This window comes from Halictus rubicundus, chromosome 1 (assembly GCF_050948215.1).
Source record: "Halictus rubicundus isolate RS-2024b chromosome 1, iyHalRubi1_principal, whole genome shotgun sequence".
Classification (NCBI taxonomy): domain Eukaryota; kingdom Metazoa; phylum Arthropoda; class Insecta; order Hymenoptera; family Halictidae; genus Halictus; species Halictus rubicundus.
The window spans coordinates 25,253,580-25,272,731 of record NC_135149.1 but is presented as its reverse complement, the minus strand read 5'-3'; the positions used below and the strand labels follow the sequence as shown (position 1 = coordinate 25,272,731).

The window sequence follows — 19,152 nt, the reverse complement described above, 5'->3', positions numbered from 1 at the left end:
ACGAGCGCCAGTTTCTTTTAACGATCGAAATTTTCAAACGAACCACGAAGCATCGCTCTACTACACGCGTCCATCTTGCTGGGAACAGCCAATTACGCGTGTTCGAAATGTTCGGGAACATTGTTTATAACTACTTCATCTTCGACGTTAAAAGTAGTCTTCTTCAGATACTACACACACGTGGAATCCTTTTCTTCGACTTTCACACGCTGTCTGAAACGCCGAAAATCGAGTAGAAGCATTCGACCAATTTGTTAATAATTTTCTCATTGCAAAACGACGATCTTTCAACGTCCGAAACTCTGACTAACCCATTTGCGACATTTTTCTGATTAAAACGATACCAAACACGATACGATTTGGACCACATTTGCTCGTTTAAAACGCAATAGAGTAGAACCTCGATTATCCGAACTAATCACTGGAACGTGAGTGTTCGTAGAATTGAAACACCTACCTAGTTACATTTTTACTGATTTGTACAATGCTTAAAATCGTTTAAAATTGAATTGTTCACCGTCTGGATCATGTCGAGTTCAGATATCATCGGTTCGGATAATCGAGGTTCCACTTAATCGTCGATAGAACACGTCACAATGATGCAAATTGCATCGTGTTTGGACTCGTTTTAATCAGAAAATTCTCACCGATATCTCAGTAAAGGTTTCAGCCTTGTCACTTTTTCTACTGATCCGTCATGATTAAATAATCGCTGAAGACACAAAACATCGTTCTGGCATAAGAGCGATAACTCAATTAAACAAGCAGCATAGTTATCGCCATTTGGCGGGTCCATCGTTTACATATTAGATAGCATCTACTCCAAAAATCACATTCTAAAGTATCATCTATCGCGATGTTTTCAAACAATTTTGAATAAATCATTACATTTTATGGAATACAGATCGAACACGTTTCTGGATCGTAGATCTGCTCGGGATCGGGCCGAATTACGCAACAAGCTTCCTACATAACGAACTGGCGGGTTAATTACTAGCTTTTTAATAACTGAAAACCAGATGAATGCAATCAGGTTGCTTTGTATGGAAATGAAGCGCCCACGCATCGCGAGGAGCGTAGGACGCAGACAATGTCAGGGAATACTCACGGCTGGAATCAGACAATAAATCAAGGAGCCTATACTTGGGACTTCCTGTTCGATTCGCGGATCTACATTTTGTTTATCATTCGGCTCGATACTATGCGCGATCTACGGCTGATCTTCAAGCAATCTTGATCTGATTTTCGATTAACGATGGCTGATTGTTGAATGGGAAACGTAGAGTGAAGAGAGCATACAGCGAAATTTCTCATGGAGATCTAAATTTGCATGGGTACCCAGATATCGTGAATACAAAAATAATAGTGAAAGTGTAATCTTGATCTATAGTGGAATTCATCGAGGCTTCTTAAATGCCAACAAGCTGTTTCGAATCATTGTTACGCTGAAGATCTTCGTACACCGTATTCAATTGCACAATTGAATTCCATTGTATTTCAATTATATAGTAACTCAACCACGTTGTAACTGAATTACATAATTCAAACCTTTCAATTAATTCGATTACTAATTATTTTGATCAGATGTGTAATTGAAATACGATATAATTAAAATACAGCTCTCCAAATTATGTATAGCCCAGAACTTTGAAGAATTTAATACGTCTAAGTGATCCTATTATTGGTAATTCGTAATTAATGTAATTTAATTACAAAGTATTTTGTAATTGTACTCCATTGCAATTACGAATTACATTGTAATTTAATTGAACGAAGATCTGAATTATAAATTACAATACGATTTAATTACAATGTAATGCAATTACTTTGTAATTATAATTCCTGGAGTAATTCGATTGTAATTCTGCACAACTCTGCTCGTATGTTACGAATGAATAAAAATCCACAGTCGAATTACCTAATAATACGTCGATTCATAAAACAGTATTTTCTAATTTTGTTATAATGTTGTTCAGAGTGCTGCTAAATGTGCGTTTGTTGTTCACAAGTACTCGGTAAACGTCAACACGTGCATCATGTTTCTACTTTTGATATTTCTTTTTGTAAACTACACGAAGAAAGTGCTGCTTTACGTAAGGCTTGGAGAGAGGGCGAGGAAAGTTCGCAGCGTTCTTGAAATCGAAGTTTCGTGGGCAATTTTGTGCACCGAGCTAGCCAGCTCAAGAGTAAACACACAGAATTGGTGCCAAGTGTGCAACCGCTACGAAAATTACCATAATTTTTCTTTTCATCGGGCCTCTTCTATTTGGATCCAGTTGTCGGAGATGAAATCGTGAGGAGAAACAATTAATAGCTAAAGACCGGATAGCGTGTTGCGTCTACATAAGAATTATGTGTCACGTAAACGAATACTTATTAAGAAAATTACAACGTTAGAGCGGGTCCCCGTTATCGGGGGATATCTTTCATTAACGTGCTGCAAATATATGCTGCTTCATACATTCCCACGAGTCCGCATCAACTACGTTTGTAACACTTCAAGCATCAGGGAGTAACATTTACACTAATATTTTCGCATCAAGATTTACAAGATACAACAGATCAGAATTTAGATTGTTAAACGGATTTTGTGAATCAGCAACAGGTGTGGTCTATGCGAGTTCTAGAAAACAGCTTAAGTCAGAACTTATCACTGATTATGTTTTATACACTTCCTTCAGATAAACCTAATCTATAATAAGACTGTATAAATATAAGAGGTTGTGAAATGCGTCTTAAGATTCAGCCTAGAATTTAGATTAAACAATTTTCCACGTTGTAGTATAACAGATAAGAACATTGATAATTTGCACAAGCTGTAGAATATAGTTATTGTCATTTGATAACACATTGTGCTTAGTGCACTATGGATAAGTTTGCTATTACAACAGCTCTAGAACTATTAATAACCCAGACTAGTAGAGACTTTAATGACTTTACAGGACTTGACCGAAATCTAATAATATTTAGCTGTCAATGTTGATACTATTTATATACACAAATGCATTTATTGTATATATTTTTTCAGGTTGTCCCAAAAATGTTGTTTTCCTTGAGGGTGGTGATTCCTGAGGTCATTTGAAGTAACTTTTTCCTTTGCAAAAATATTCTCCGCGGCTTCGTTATCGAGTTATTAACAAAAAACGCGGACCAATCAGGGAGCGACAAAAGCAAACAGAGCGTTGGCATTGGCCGAGCCGGAATCGGTCCGCTGTAGCCGCGTCCGGATTGGTCCGTGTTTTTCGTGAATAACTCCTCAGCAAAGACGCGGAGAACATTTTCGTAAAGAAAAAAATTACTTCAAATGACCTCGGGAATAACCTCTTTCAAGGAAGAACAACATTCGTTTTTTTCATATATATATTTATCTATCTGTATAATTATTCAGAGACTATTTTAATTGCAATTCGGGAAAGATAGAAGATAGTAGAATATAATTGATCATAAATTATAGAATATTGTGAAACAAAAATTACATTTTAATTCTTAAGGAATTATAAAGAAATCATGAAAGTAATAATTCTATTAATAATTATAATACTGGCCAAAAAATAGAAATTGCTTGCTCGCATTTGGTATGATTATACTTGTTCAGTTTTTTCCCAACTCGGAGGTAACATTTCTATTAGAGTTTGTAAATTAGTGTAATTATTTATAATTTCTTGAAATTGTAAACTTTGTAAGCGTATCTCAATTTTCATCAGTTTATAAATCGATCTGAAACTTTCGCCCGATAGTTAATAGTAAACTGTAAGATTTAATGGTAAAAGGTAAAAGTTTAATCTACTTGGTGATAGAGAAACACATGAACGGTTTCTTGCTTCTTTATTTCTAGCAAAGAATTCAATAGTGAAACGTGCATGCCAACACCGTACCCAGTTCTCAGAGAATGTTATTTTATCAATCTTAATTATGTAGCAGGTTTCCTTGGTATTTACCTATTTTTTTGAATGTACACGTTTTACATTTTTGCTAGCGAGAAATGTATCTATATTTTGTCGTTTTACTCTTACCTTTATGGATGTACCAATTAAAATTATTGAAAATAATTCGAAGGTATGCTTCTTTCTGACATGAGTAAACGACTTTTCATGTAAAATATTTCTCTTTTCATATCTTAATTATAAAATTCACTAATTAATTACTACAATTGTGATTCCATGTTGAGGATTTAACTAGAAGAATGTGCTTTCTTTTAAAAAATGATACTTCTTATTGAACATGGAATTAGTTCAATATCCAATCTGAGGATTGTAGATGTTATTAAATTTCGAAAGATCAAGATCTTAATCGTTAGGTTAATATTATTCCGAATATTACGTATCATAAACCATCTCTATAGAAGCATCAAAGATCAAAGTTCATCAGTTGTGAAAGGCTTCACAAATGTTTCGTAAAATTTTACACTTGAGTACACGTCGTGAGTAAAAGTCACGTGCTTTTACTTTATGAAATCAGGTCTGCTGTGCACCGTACAGACTATTTTTATGGGGAAACTGTTGCTGGATATTTAAAAAAAAATTCATTAGCTGTTTATCTGATCATCCAATTATTTTCAACATCGATAATATTAGTGTACTAATAGGTGAAAATAGCTGTTCATGTTACAACAACTTTCTCGATTTTTTTCTCTGGTTACATTATATGTATAGCGAGTACGCTATCACTGAAACATGTTTTATCACTTTTTTGATGAACCAGAAAGTGATTTTAGTGAAGACTAAGACACTCGTAATATGTATTCACATACTCCAAGTTGTCGTATGTAACTAACAAAGAATAATAAAGCAATGTAATTATTAATGGAATTGCTTTTAGTATCATTTATTTCCTTTTTCCTCTAAACTTCTGAGTGATAGTATACTCTTATCGCTTCTAATCTTTAGCCTGTACTTCCTATTTACTTAAGCACAGTACTCAAATATTTACGTAACGAATTATCTCATAGTTGCTTTTTTTTTTACTTCTATCTCTAGATCATATTTCAAGCCACTTTAGAGGATATGTGTACTAAATACAAATATTATTTGCAACCATTTGGACATAAAATATATATTATGGGTAAGCGAGATTAAACTGCATTGAAAGAAAATTTTAGCAGATTTAGTTCGTAACAACAATTTAAAGTAAATTGTATACTTCAAAAGATAAAAGCTTAAAATCTTCAAGAAATTTCAGATTTATCTCTGAATAAATACTATATTAAATACACTATACTAAAGTTAAATACAGTATTTAAATACTATATTAAATACACTATACTAAAGTTAAATACAGTATTTAAATACTATATTAAATACACTATATTAAAATAAAATACAGAATTTAAATACTATTTTAAATACGCTATATTAAATTGAAATACAGGATTTAAATGCTATATTAAGTACGCTATATTAAATTGAAATGGAGAATTCAAATACTATATTAAATACGTTATATTAAAATTACATATGGTATTTAAATACTATATTAAATACACTATATTAAAATTAAATATGGTATGTAAATACTACATTAAATACACTATATTAGAATTAAATATAGTATTTAATTACTGTATTAAATACACTATATTGCAATTAAATATGGTATTTTACAGCAATTGTCACAGAAATTCGTCAAAACTTCAGACACCATCAATTTCAGTTTCATCACATTATGACTCAAAATTTTATGATGACCGTGTCGCACGGATCGTGGATAGTAAAATAAATCCGCAACATCCTTAACAATGAGTCATGCTCTTATCAGCCATAGCTATTTCCACGGATAGCGGATATAAGAAACGGAAACCACGGATCAGTGCGCTGGACAATAAAAAAGAAAGAGGCCGACGACCAGAATTGGTGAAAGTATCGCTGTGTTCGGACATTCGTCACGATCATGTGAACCGACCGACAACCAAATCGAAGCACCAGAATTATTCGCTTTCTTCTATTTAATTGGTCCGATTGTCCAGCTCCAAGTAAAACCAGCGGAACTAGGTATTACAAGAAATTCGATACAATAAAATCGCCGTAACCGTATCCTCTGTGAACCGAGTAAAGCATGCCATTAACTTTCATTTTCGTGAACGTATAAAGTTGATATATTGTTCGATTATTTTACATCACTTTCTTCGTTTAACGCGGAATTCACCGAACGGGTTTAAGTAACCTGTTCCTTTCTTTTACAATTACAGAAACCACAAAAACGTTTCCTGCAGGAGATTATTAAACTTTCAGTATTCAAGAACAGAAAATAAGAATTATATAGAGTCTATATAAAATAAATCTGTTCAGTTTTCTAAAACCATACCTGTATCTATAAATTCTTACAATTAGTACAATTCTTACACTTCATACGTTTAGTATTAAATACAATCGGTGTTCTGTTTCGGAAAAATGTCAAGGGGCATATTTTGTTGGCTTGTAGATGTTTAAGAAAATTGTTTAAAGTTCTCATTGGCAAAGGAAATGCTGACAAGAAAGATTTCTTTTGGCTCACGTTGCCAACTTTCCACAGATCTATAAAGAATGGAAATATTTAGGTGTTCCCATTTACGTGCCACGCCCTATATACATTCAGCCATTAGAATAGTGTGAATTTAAAATATTATGGTCAAAGGAAGTAACCGGGCTTTTGTTCGACTCGGGAGGTTTCTCAACACCGAATAACACAGACAATGTTGTTACTTCGATAGTTAACGTTCCGAGAAAGATTGTAAGAAATCTGTGACCATTGTTTGCAATAATCAACATGTTCTGTATTTTCACACCAATCAAAATACCCAGGAATTGGACATATGTAGAACAATTTAAATGTATTCAGATATTGCAATCATATATTTGCAAAATATTTCACACAAGAACTAAAAATAGGACAAAAATTCTATGTTAGTATTTTGTTGTATATCAAGATATATTCTAGTATATTACGTTGTATCGTGTAATAAGTAAAATACAAATCTTATGAAAATTATAAATTGTTTATGACAACTTCCAACAAGGAATAAGATATAACCTTTTAATTTAATTCTTTTCAATACTGCAAACAATATTTGCAAAATATTTCACACAAGAACTAAAAATAAGACAAAAATTCTATGTTAGTATTTTCTTGTATATAAGTACAATACAAATCTTATGAAAATTCTAAATAGTTTATGGCAACTTCCAACCAGGATTAAGATATAACCTTTTAATTCAATTCTTTTCAAGCACATAATTTTGCACATAGTTAGCAAAACACAGACTTACAGAAACGTCCATGTTCCAGTCCCAAGAGAATAATTAAGTATTTAGCTTTCCATATGATGATCCATGAACGTTTAGGCTTAGAAGCTTCTAATATTTGTAATTCGGTGACTTCGAAGAATTTTACGGGATAAGAAAATATTTAATCAACTTCCAAGGAAATGCACTTTCTTCCTTGTTAGTTGTTTCTCCAAACGAGACGGCAATTAATGACAATTAGAGAAAAGAAATCTCGTTGCTGTACAGTTCCACTGCGAAAGTGACTTTTCTGTTACGAAACAACGCAAAGATTTGGTCTTAATTTCCTTCGTTTACTGAAACTGGCAGGCGAGTGTAATGTCGAAAGTTTATTTAACTCGCAAAACTCGAGCACGCTTGCAAACTTCGAATTCATTAAACATTCGAAAAATAAATTTAAATTCTTTTTGCTATAGACTCATCGCGATAAAATGTGGACCGTGTCAAAGTGTGCACAAACGAATCGATTATGCGGAAAATTATGCTTCCGCAAGACATCGTTATTGAAATGGTTGACTTTTCAAAGTGATGGATCACAGCTACTGCATATTAAGTGTATTAGAGTGTCTGTCCATTACTCACCACATCTACTTACGAAGACTGCTGTTGCTTACTATACCCTAATTGATAGTTTAAAACGCAGTCGACGAGGCGGCAACATCAACTACGATTAAAATATTTAATGATAAATATTGGGAGCTATTATTCAAACGTGTAATCTCGTTAACAAATATAATTACATGACATTAATTTTATTGTCCACTTATCTGGAGTTCTGTTCGATTTTTTGTCCATTACCGAGGTACTTATCCATTAACAAACCAATTTTTCTTTCCAAACAAATTGATTGCTTTTTCATCCTACTTATTAATTATTGCCGTTATATTCGCCATTTCAATTAAACGAGGATCAGAAAACCGTTTCGAACTTTTATTGCCATTTCATTGGAAGTATAGTGTAGTAATTATAACTATAAAGTTACACGCTTACAGTTTAAATACTTCCGTTTTCCATTGATCGGAAAGTAGGTAATGCATAAAAGAAATTGTTGCAACACGAAGCAGAAATTGTACTTAAAAATGGGTTTGTATACCTGATTGCGTGTTCTCATTGTTGTTGCAATTCGCATCGCATTGTGAAATCATAATTTCGCAAATTACTCGAAAATTTAGTCAATTTAGATGTCTGTATCAATCCCGGACGAAGTGGAAACGCGCTTCCTGAACGCACTGAGGCGCACGAAAAGAAAATTAACGTAATAGGATATAATAACGTCCCACAGTATTATACTGACTTCATTGTGCATCAATTTCTGGGGCTACAAACTGTACAAAGCGTCGGATGAAAATATTTAGACAGGTTTCGAAAAACCATCAAGTCCGGCATTTCTGAATGGAATAAAACTAATGAAAATTAATTGCAAATTTTAACATTGGTTGCGGTCATAGAATATAAGCTTGTGCAATAATATCCTGCCTCTATATATAACCTTCTAGCTTAAGGTATATTAACACACAATTAATAAATTAGTGAAAACTATGCCAAAAATACTCTAGAAACTTATACTAAGTCTGCACATTCTGTCAATATAATTTCCTCACGCGGTTAACACAAATAAATACACAAATAAATTGATGAATTAATTTATAATTAATCAAAATCTTGTAAAATTCATTATAATATATACAACGTAAACATTTCTTTTTTAATTTGGATTTTACGTTGCATCATCGTTTATGTTCGGTTCACGCGTCGTTAAATTACGGTAGATCAATATCTGCTAATTAGAGTGTATTTGTTGGAATTAACGCAGTCGTCAAGAAAAGAAAGGGATCATTAACGAAGAGAACAGCGGTCGAAAATGCGCGATAGAGTACGGCCAAGTTGCACAGCCACTTACTTTCTCTTACATAATAATTTTGATCCGACGAATAAGCGCGTGTACCTCACGCTTCCTAGCCGCAATAAGTTTCGCGTAATCAGCGATGAACAATCACATACGAACCGCGACACAAGTTTCTAGTGGTCATCGTACCGTCTAAGTGGCTCTTCGTCACTGTGATAGCATCGCTTACGTCACAAAGAACCGCTCACGGTTCGTGAAATTCTCACGCGCTGAGTAATACCGCGCTCTTCAAGTACGGAATAATTAAGCCGGGAAGGTCAGTAATTCGGGAGACCATGATATCACGGTGATCGCTCACACGTCTCGCAAACTAGAACCACTATAAAAATGGGAATTTTGAAACAAACAACATTTTCAACGGTTCACGTCTTCGTAAATAAACGAATACTAGAAATTAAAACAGTGTCTATATTAATTACACTTATTTTTAAAGCATAAAGAATATTAAAAAGGAGATATTGAATTTCTTTAATTAAAACCAGTTAATATATATGGTATATATTTCTTTTTTTAATATTTATTATACTTTAAAAATAAGTACAATTAATATAGACGCAGCAATTAGTACCCCCACAGTAATTGGGTCCCTTTCTGTGTTATAATTTCTATCATCCGTTTATTTACAAAGACCTAAACTGTTGAAAATGTTATATCATATATGTTAACTGATTTTAATGAAAGATATGTAATATCTCTTTTTTAATATTCATTACGCTTCAGAAATAAATATAATTAATATAGGCACGGTAATTGGTACCCCCACAATAATTGGGTCCCTAATAGCCGTAGAAACAGCAATGGACGTTCGAGTTCTCCGGCAAATTAGACAGACACTTTTCCTTTTCCTGCTGAAGCCATTACTTTAATGCGTATTAGAAATGATTTGAAAAACGTTTGATCACCTCATATATCACATGCACCGCTCAAATCTTGTTTCCGTTTCTATTCCCTTTCGCACGAGAGCTTTTCATCGTACACTAAAAGTGAGTACAGTAATCCCATGAAAATACAAAACATAGTTTTAATGCGCTAGACATTAGAAATACACTTCCAGTTACCAATGCGTAATAAGCGTTTGATTAGTTCTGTCAATCACTTATGGGCAGGTGGTTAACGGTATACGCACCAGTACATCGGTGTACACGTTATATCGATATATCGATATCAATCTTGAAGAGCAGAGGCGAACCATCAAACCTTATAAGCTATCGATCCGTATAAGCGTACAATGAGTAGAACACGAAATCACTATTGGCTCTATCGAAACGGTGAAGGTCAAGTTTCTATTACCGAGTCTGAACTAGTGTAAACTGTCCACGTCAAAAGATAAGAAAGGTGAGAGATAGAATCTGATCAATCAAGGAGAATGATGAAGAGGATTTCAGAATGTTGCTTCCGAGTTATTCAACTTATCGAAGAGAGACATTTTTATTTGGCTTCTGCCTTTTGCAATCGATGCACTTTTATTTTACATAAAAATCCACAATTCACTGCCAATTTTCCTCGTTCACATACTTTTTTAAAAAGAAATTGACGAATATAATTGGCAACTATATCATTCCAGACCACTCACAGCTTTATTTACTAATTCCATTAAACATACGTTTATAGGTACAGTGTTTACTCGATATATGTCCAAAAAACGGGTCTATCCAAGGACAAATATCGGTCAGGAAATACTCCACAGTATACTCCACAATAGTGGGGATAATTCCGCGACATTCACTGTATTTCTGAATTCACTGTATTTCTTGTAGATCTTTCTATCACTGGCAGTGTAACAGTTATTCTTGCAATCGTCAGAAATTGATAAATTAAGTGACAAGTTTAACACTTTAAAAGCACACGGTGAAATCCACAATCAAATACGTTCACTCAAATAATTATAATTTGTCAAGAGGGTGTATATTCTCGGATATGAACGCTTTGTATTTTTCACAAATTTAAATCGAATTTTATAGCATTCATGACATAATATATTTACGAATAATACCTGTACAAAGACTTGTTTTGATTGTCCGTTCAACTAGGCTCCCATCGGTCACAGATCTCCGTCGAAATGGCAGCAAGAACGCAGTGAGTGATACCATTTACAAGGCGTCGAGAGATAATTTGATGATGACTAACCTGCGGCCATTTCACGGGACAGCGAGTAAGAGAATTTAATCAAAAACCGATAAACTCTGATTATTAGTAATTATTCTTTCGTATACCCCGTCGTATCATTAATCAAAATTTATTGTTCAAAGGTAAAGGAAGTCGAGGTCGTTGTGAATTTATAAAATTAAACTTCACCGTTCCATAGTGAATTCCTGTTTACCGTGCAATAATGAAGTTATTTATATTTCAGCAATTAGAAAGAAGTTCCATTAAAAATGAATGCACAGGTTTGAATAAATTCAATTAAAACGTCTGCGGGGTCTACGTTTCAAAATAATTAAACTTGGATGTTTCCATTGAGCTAATAAAACGTTCAATTTGACAGAAAACCAAAACAGTCTTCGCTGGGTTTTAATTAACGATCGCTGTTAAAACCGTCAAGAGAGAAGTGATATTTACAAAATTACTTTTTTTTTTGCGATGTTCGTATTTCCTTGGGATATTCTTATTTCCTTGAGATTTTTCACAGCTGAAGAAATCCTTAGAAATTTAAAACGAGAAAATCCGCGTATATCAGGTTTTACCATCTAATTACGAAAATGATTATTGAATACCCAACAATAGGGTAACTGTACCGGGAAATAAGCGAGTTTCGTGTCTAACCGTTTCGAAAGGAACGCTCTCGTGATTCACGAAGACTCGCATTAACGTGCTGGGGCGATTCATAACTGGTTTCATCGGTTATTGCCATTTCTGTAGCACACGTGGGCATCGGGCGTGCCCTATATAGTAAGTTGCCCAGCGTTTACACCTTTCTCTGAATTCCCGTGCTGTTTCCTTTGCGATTGTGCTCCGCGAAATTCGTTCTTGACCTTTCGGCCATGGGAGAGTTCAAGGTACACCGCCTCCATGGCTACTTGCGAATGGTGACTCGAGCTTGCCTTTAAATGGCAACATATGATAACATAGTGTACCTTGATATTTCTCGATTATCTCGATACCTCTTAATCGGATGACTTTGATAAACGAGAGTTCGGGAAACAGATTTTAAACGATCTTTATAACACGCTAATACATCTATTACTATGTGTTTATATCATCGCATGAACTATTATAATCCTAGTTTTTCCACAGTGGAATGAACTAATAAGTTATACACATATTTCACATCGTTTTCCTTGTAGTAATGAATGAAATTTGTTTGTGTGCAGATGTTCGATAATGCAGTGATACGATTGAAGCAAATACGAGTTGCAAAACGTAGTAAATATTTTTAGTCCGTATATATTATCTGTATCATTTGTGTAATATTCGAGACTGCGAATGACATCAAAGCTTCAAAATCTTTCATTTGTCTGGCAGACGCGTTGTGAGCCATAACAATAAATTGTTGTTTAAATATTAAACGAAAAGGGTTTCGGTGTGAAGTTAGCTTGGTAGCTATTTTAAATTTTTTCTTCTGTAACATTTTAAGCTCAATTAATGTAGAATATATAAATTTTTCTGCAAAATAAAAATGTTCGCATTATTTGCTTAGAAATAGCAGCCACATAGACATTTTAATTTTTCTACTGTTTTAAATTGCGTCTATTCATTTATTATCATAAATGCATAAAATCTGTAGTCTATTAATGAGATTTAAATGGAGAAATTTCATAATGAATATTGTAGTATGATACACATAATATTTCTGAAACACTTGCAGTATTATATAACTTTTCTCAGCTTTGTTATAAACTCTAATCGAATGCTTTCGTGTGCCAAAGATGATACAGCTAATATATGAAAATATTAATTTCTAGACGGTTAATGGGAAAACAGATATGACATGAAAACTTGCACAATGCTGTGCTCGTTGCGAATCAATCATTCATTTTTGAAAGTTCAAAGTCCAAATTTTTAATCGCGAGGAACAAAGCAGGACAGCCGAGATAAGATCAGGATACAGCAAATTGACACAATTACGGAAAATAATTTTCCCGCTATGCAGAAGATTAGTAATGCAGAACTATTCCGTAAATTCCCATTATCATAGAATGCTTGTAACATAACGGAGAAAAGAAGGCAACACTACGTTACGAATAATGTAACCGGCATCCTTACATCGACATCACTTCAAGAAGATATAACTGACTTCTGCAAGAAGATGTAATTATGGAACAGTTACTTCGACTGTGAATTTTATGCATTTGTGAACAATGAAGACGTCGCGATTAAAGATACTGTTATATTATTTCGAACCTATTAAAATTGTTAAGATAGAAAATATTTAAGCCTTCTTATGTAAGGCCTGGTTGTTGAAATTTAGGTAGAACATTTTTATTCTGCATAAAAATCCATAATCAAAAAGCAAAATATTAAATATACATGCAACCTTTAATATCAAAGGTAATCAATATGGCTTGAATATTGAAAAGCAACATGTACAAGCACGGAATGCAATAATTATGTTGCACAGTCTGTGCATTTGTAATTTTCGAAAATTAAAAAACATCAAAATTTTATTTTTCCCCAGATTCACGAGTCAGTTTAAACATATGAATTTTCACTAATATTTGCAATACAATCGTTCAACGCTTGCTATGTACAGATAAGAAAAAAATGCTTCGCATTTGAACACACATTATCCGAATACTTTAGCATCCGGACGTTCTGTTATCTAAACAAAGTGTCCTCAAGCAACAAAGCCATTCTCTTTTCAAGTGTATGTAGGCGTTTACATACAATGCATGCTTTCCTTTGTTCAAATAAACGAATTCTGATCGTAACGATGGAGTGACTTCATACCAATGAAGAGGGTAATAATGACGGAGACATCGTGCACATAAATTTTCCATGAAAGGTAACTCATTACTCTCGCCCGACAAAGTGTCTTTTAAAGTAGAGCTTCGACGATTTGATTGATATAAAATATTATAAGAAAAAAAAACTTTTGCAACTCTATCAATACCGGAGACTGCATATCCAAAGAAACCAGTTTTTCTCGTGCTCATGTCATACCGTGTCATTGTCATTTATCATAATAACGCAAAATAACAATGGGCCGATTTGGATACTGATTGGTTACCGATATATATATTTAATCTGTTTTAAAGTAACTGTTTTAACTTCGTGCATTACTAAAAGAAAAAGTTTATTATTTATCAATCCATTCCTGTTTCATTTATTAAAATATTTTAATGAAACACTATTTGACAATTGAAACAACGAATTCGAACGAATCGCCAACGAATAAACAAATGCTGCAACGCGTTTCGCATGCAGTATCGCAATGCGACTTAATTGTTGCGTTTCAGGTTTGAATGCGAGCATCGAAACTGCAGAATGGATCAGACCTTGTGCATAATGCATCACTGTGAACGCTGTGCACAAGCACCATAACAGAATTCGTGTTATTTTAAGCGGATCACGCACGCTCCTCTGCAAGACTATTCCGGTAATTGCTTGAACGTTTTGATTGTTTGTTTTTATATATCCGCCGGTACTTATGGCGTCGTAACGTTCTTCGGAAAATAGTTTGTTGAAAATGGTGCCGTTGACTTTGCTCCGAACCTCTTTTCAATTATGCGTTCTGTTACACAGAACTACAGTTATTTATGATCCGTTCACGAGTACGGTAACTATTAAAAATTGATTATTTATCTGTGCTCTGCTCGAGTTGTTATTCTCCGAAGAGCATCAAAATTAAAATCAAAGCGGGCTATACTTATTTCAATCGCACAATAATGCGCAGAATGCAATCACTGGATTTCATGCGATTATGATAAAGTCGAATAGCTGTAATTTGAAAATGATGATTATTTTCATGACTTGAATGCGTCTCGGTTGTTCGTATACGATCAACAACTTTATGAGCACAATATCACAAATTAATTTGCACGCCTAATATATCATTTTCGACTTGTTCAGATTGTTAAAGTTTCTTGCAACCGATGCAGACAATTTTTATCTTGCACAACAAATCCGCAGTCTGCTTATAAATGTCAAGATCGGAATAAATGATTGAACGTTCAATTTTAGTTTCGGATTAAACTGGCACAGACTTGAAGAGCTCACCGGAGTGAACGTACCAAACAAACATGAGCGTATGACATCACAAACCTTCCAATGTTATTGATGTGAATTATATACGATAGCGTTGAGTTTTACAAAATAAAAGTCGCTACACAGTAGACCAGAACGCGATCAAACAATTGCTTGCAATGACTGTGTACATATACCTTGTGTGACAGTGAGCGAACAATCTTCATAAACAATTCTTTGCACATTTTCTGCCAGAAGTAATACACGTATATACAGGTCTTTTTAAACAGTTGTACGGGAGTCTACTGTAAATTTATAAAAACTGGAGTCTATTCATAACTGTCCGAACCAGTACCAAACCTGTTAGGCTGTGCCAAAAGTTTCTTTCACGTTCAACACTAAACCTACAAAACATATAAAAGTACGATTTTCATTACACTATGTGCTTAAACAAAGAAGTCAATTCATTAATTTCCAGTAATTTTAGTAATCGTGAAACAGAGAACCGGTCGTTTCGACCATGGTAAGTTTAGCGTCAACATTGTTAGGTAACACGAACACAAAACACACGACCACCTGCTCGTTAATGTTTCATTTTTTTGTCACAAGCTTTCTCTCAATTACCATCCGCCTTTTCGAAAAAAAACCAGCCTGAATTTTCGTCGAGTGCGTTGATAAAAAACGAGAGGAACTTCGGGGACAAGCTAACGCATCAAATTTTGCTGTTCGTCGGCAAGAGGATGCAACTAACTCCGACGCAAAAATTAGAAGCAGATACTGTTCACGGTGTCTGTGCACTGGGCATTGTCTACGACGTTTCCAGTGAACAGAAAAATAAGCGTCAAACCCGTGAAAGGAATATGTCCGGACGTTGCTTACCCAGTTCATCGGTTCAGCCGGTTAATTAGATGAAAGACGAGGATCCCCTCGGTGGCACGGGACGAGGAGGAAGATGAAGACTCACGTGAACACGATCGCAGGAGGCATCGGCGGGCGAGTGGAACTCGAGACCAGTTGCGTGCTCGAACGCGAGAAAAAAGCAGCAGTTTAAAGTTCTCTCGGCCAGGTGAGTTCACGGCACTTCGCGACTCCGGGACCGTCTAACCGGTACTGCACGACGATGCAAAAAGGATCAGCCCGCTGAGGAGCAGCAGGGCACACGCGAGTGCTGCCTCTGTCTTCGGCTGATGCCCGTGGAATACGGGAACCACACGGTTTGCCCCACTCTCTCTCGTTCTTCCTTTCCTCGGTGCCTCCTGAATGCTCCGTTACTCCTTCCGCAACGTCCTCGGCCTTATCGGGCCGACGTTGATACGGTGTTTCCTTCGATTGGTATCGGCTTCACGCGAATCGATTCTTCCAACCGTGATCCGACCGCCGAAATCGTCACGATAACGCGGCCGATCTTTATCCGAGCCCGTCCGTAAACACTGAAACTATTCCAGGAAAAGTTCCGTCCAGAAGTCATTTATCTAAAAATGTTTAGATACAAGGCAACCTCTTGTACATTTTCCTTCATTATATACGACCTTCTGACAATGCTCTAGAAGCCCGCAAATTTGCATATCTTTCAACACTGGGGTTACGGAACGCTGAAAGTGACTGTTCTACATTACTTTTTAAAAATAGCAAGAGCACTAAGTTTAGAAACGAATCCAAGCTTTTTCGCTTAGCCCAGTCCCGTTCAGCCATCGCCCGTGCGGGCAGAGAATTCGGTTCCCGGGGCACAGTGTCGCCAGATGAGGGGAGGGAGCACGAATTGAGGGGAAAGAGTTACCCCCTCTCTGCCAGCACCGCAGTATCACGACTGAGACGCGTCACGTGACCGGACAGCGGCGGAGGTGTGAACAATAGCGCGGTGGAAGGGGAAATTAGAGTGGGGGAACAAGTCTTGATCTGGCGACACTGTCCCGGGCATAAGCGACTCGGCGGGCAACGAACCACAACTCTGGGTACCCCACCAAACTTTTGTGGAGCGTAGATGTACATGCGTACATTCGCAGTCATGCGAGGACGCGAGGCAAAGGGCAATATGAAATAGTTGACAGTGGAGGACCGGTACACTGGCAGTGGGAGTCGTGAAGAGACAGCGGGGAAGTTCCCCCACTCTAATTTCCCCTTCTACCGCGCTATCCCCCAAGTTTCCAAGAGAGAGGGTAACTTTTTCTACTCAATTCGTGCCCCCTCCCCTCATCTGGCGACACTGGCAGTGCCCGCGGGCATCGGCGGGCGCCCTTGCCCCCCGTACGCTGAACGGGGCTGATGCAGTCCACTGTTGGTGTTTGGTGAACTCCAAGCATAATCGACATATCAATAGACGCTGTCTGTTTTGTTCTCAATCATCCGTTCGTGAAACGTCATCATCAATATTGGGTGGTCTCTTCGGAACCATCTTTGCCAGGTTTTTGGTCAATGCAATTTGAGGAAATAATACCTAGTAAGAAGTATGAAATTTGTGAAGAAACTTAATGTTGCTTCAATTTTTGGGAATATTTATTTAAGTACAACGGATAAAAATTTCTCTTTTATCCAAGTGGAAAAAATCTACTGTTTAGATTTATATTGCACTGACTAAAACACATTTTTCGTGACCCCAATGAGAACAAAAAACGCACTGAACTCATTTTTCATCATTATTGCCATGTTTGTAATTGAACGTATAAAAAAACATTCTGTGCCATCATCACCATTAACGTTATAGTACGATATTAAGCGTTCCATATCATGTATATATTCAATGTGTTCCACATTGGGTGCATACACATTTCGACAGAAGAATAATAATTATACAAAACATTTTTATTCTTTTGAATGAATTGCGGACTTTGAACTGTCACGCAATGCGAATATTGTTATCTTTAGCGGAATATTTGACACTGTCGCCGATTGGCTTTGTTATTTAGTTGAAAAGATATTGCTGTGTTCCATATTACCCTAATTGTAGAAATTAATGCTTTCCAATCTTTTCATAAAAACTTCGTTAAAAAATGATAATAATTACAGAAAGTACTTGCCATTATAATGAATGGCCTTATCGCAACTTTCTGCCATTCTTTCTATATTATCATAAATTCGAAACTGTAATAAATTCATTAAGAACATATTCCTACATCATCAACTGGTTTCAAATGTGATTCTGTTACATCATGCTGTAATGACTCAAAGAAATAGCAATTAGATGAAGCTACATATATCAATATCAAGCTAGTAAGCAGCATGAGGGAGGACTTTTGTAACTTAAGGAGAAGATGATATCCTTCGTCACTTTTGCTTAGTCATTAAATGAAGTAAACTCTTCAAATAGAATCTGCTTGAGGAAATTTTTCAGTTTTTTTTTTTTTGTATTTTGTCATAACTTATTTGAAATTCTTCCCAACTCTACAACCTAGATTTGCATAAGAATTCAACTTTTTCTATGGTACTTAACGAAACAGTATTTTTATCTTACTAGACGGTCATTGGTCATTCAAAACTACTTTTTTGCTGAGGCGATTAAGCTAGCTGGTTGACATCTTAAAGAAGAATATTTTAAATACTATTACTGCATACACATACTTAAAATACTCTTTCTATGTATACAAAAAAATTTTAATCTTGCATTTCTCAGGAATGTAAATAAAATAAAAAAAAATGGTAAATGATAATACTTGGCAAGGTAAAATGTTTGTTAACAAATTTTAATCGTGTAGGCCACTCCTATGCGGATCTAGAATTAATTCAGCAAAGTTAAACATAAATATTTCCTAATATAGTTCCACCATTTTCAACATTCCTAAAATGAAATATAAATACAATTCTAAAAATTTGTAACATATCGAGCACTGCAGTTCAATATTATACCCACGATGTAAAATAAAATAATACTTT

The 19,152-nt window shown here is 35.2% G+C and overlaps 1 protein-coding gene across 1 annotated transcript in view; it reads right to left on the bottom strand.

Moving 5' to 3' along the window:
- Positions 1–16,464, bottom strand: part of LOC143358736 (myosin-IIIb) — a 43,300-nt gene extending 26,836 nt beyond the window's left edge. Inside the window, exon 1 of the mRNA XM_076796104.1 lies at positions 16,165–16,464. The gene's annotated coding sequence lies outside the window, so the exon portion shown is untranslated. The remainder of the gene's footprint in view (positions 1–16,164) is intronic.
- Between the last annotated feature and the right edge of the window lie 2,688 nt (positions 16,465–19,152).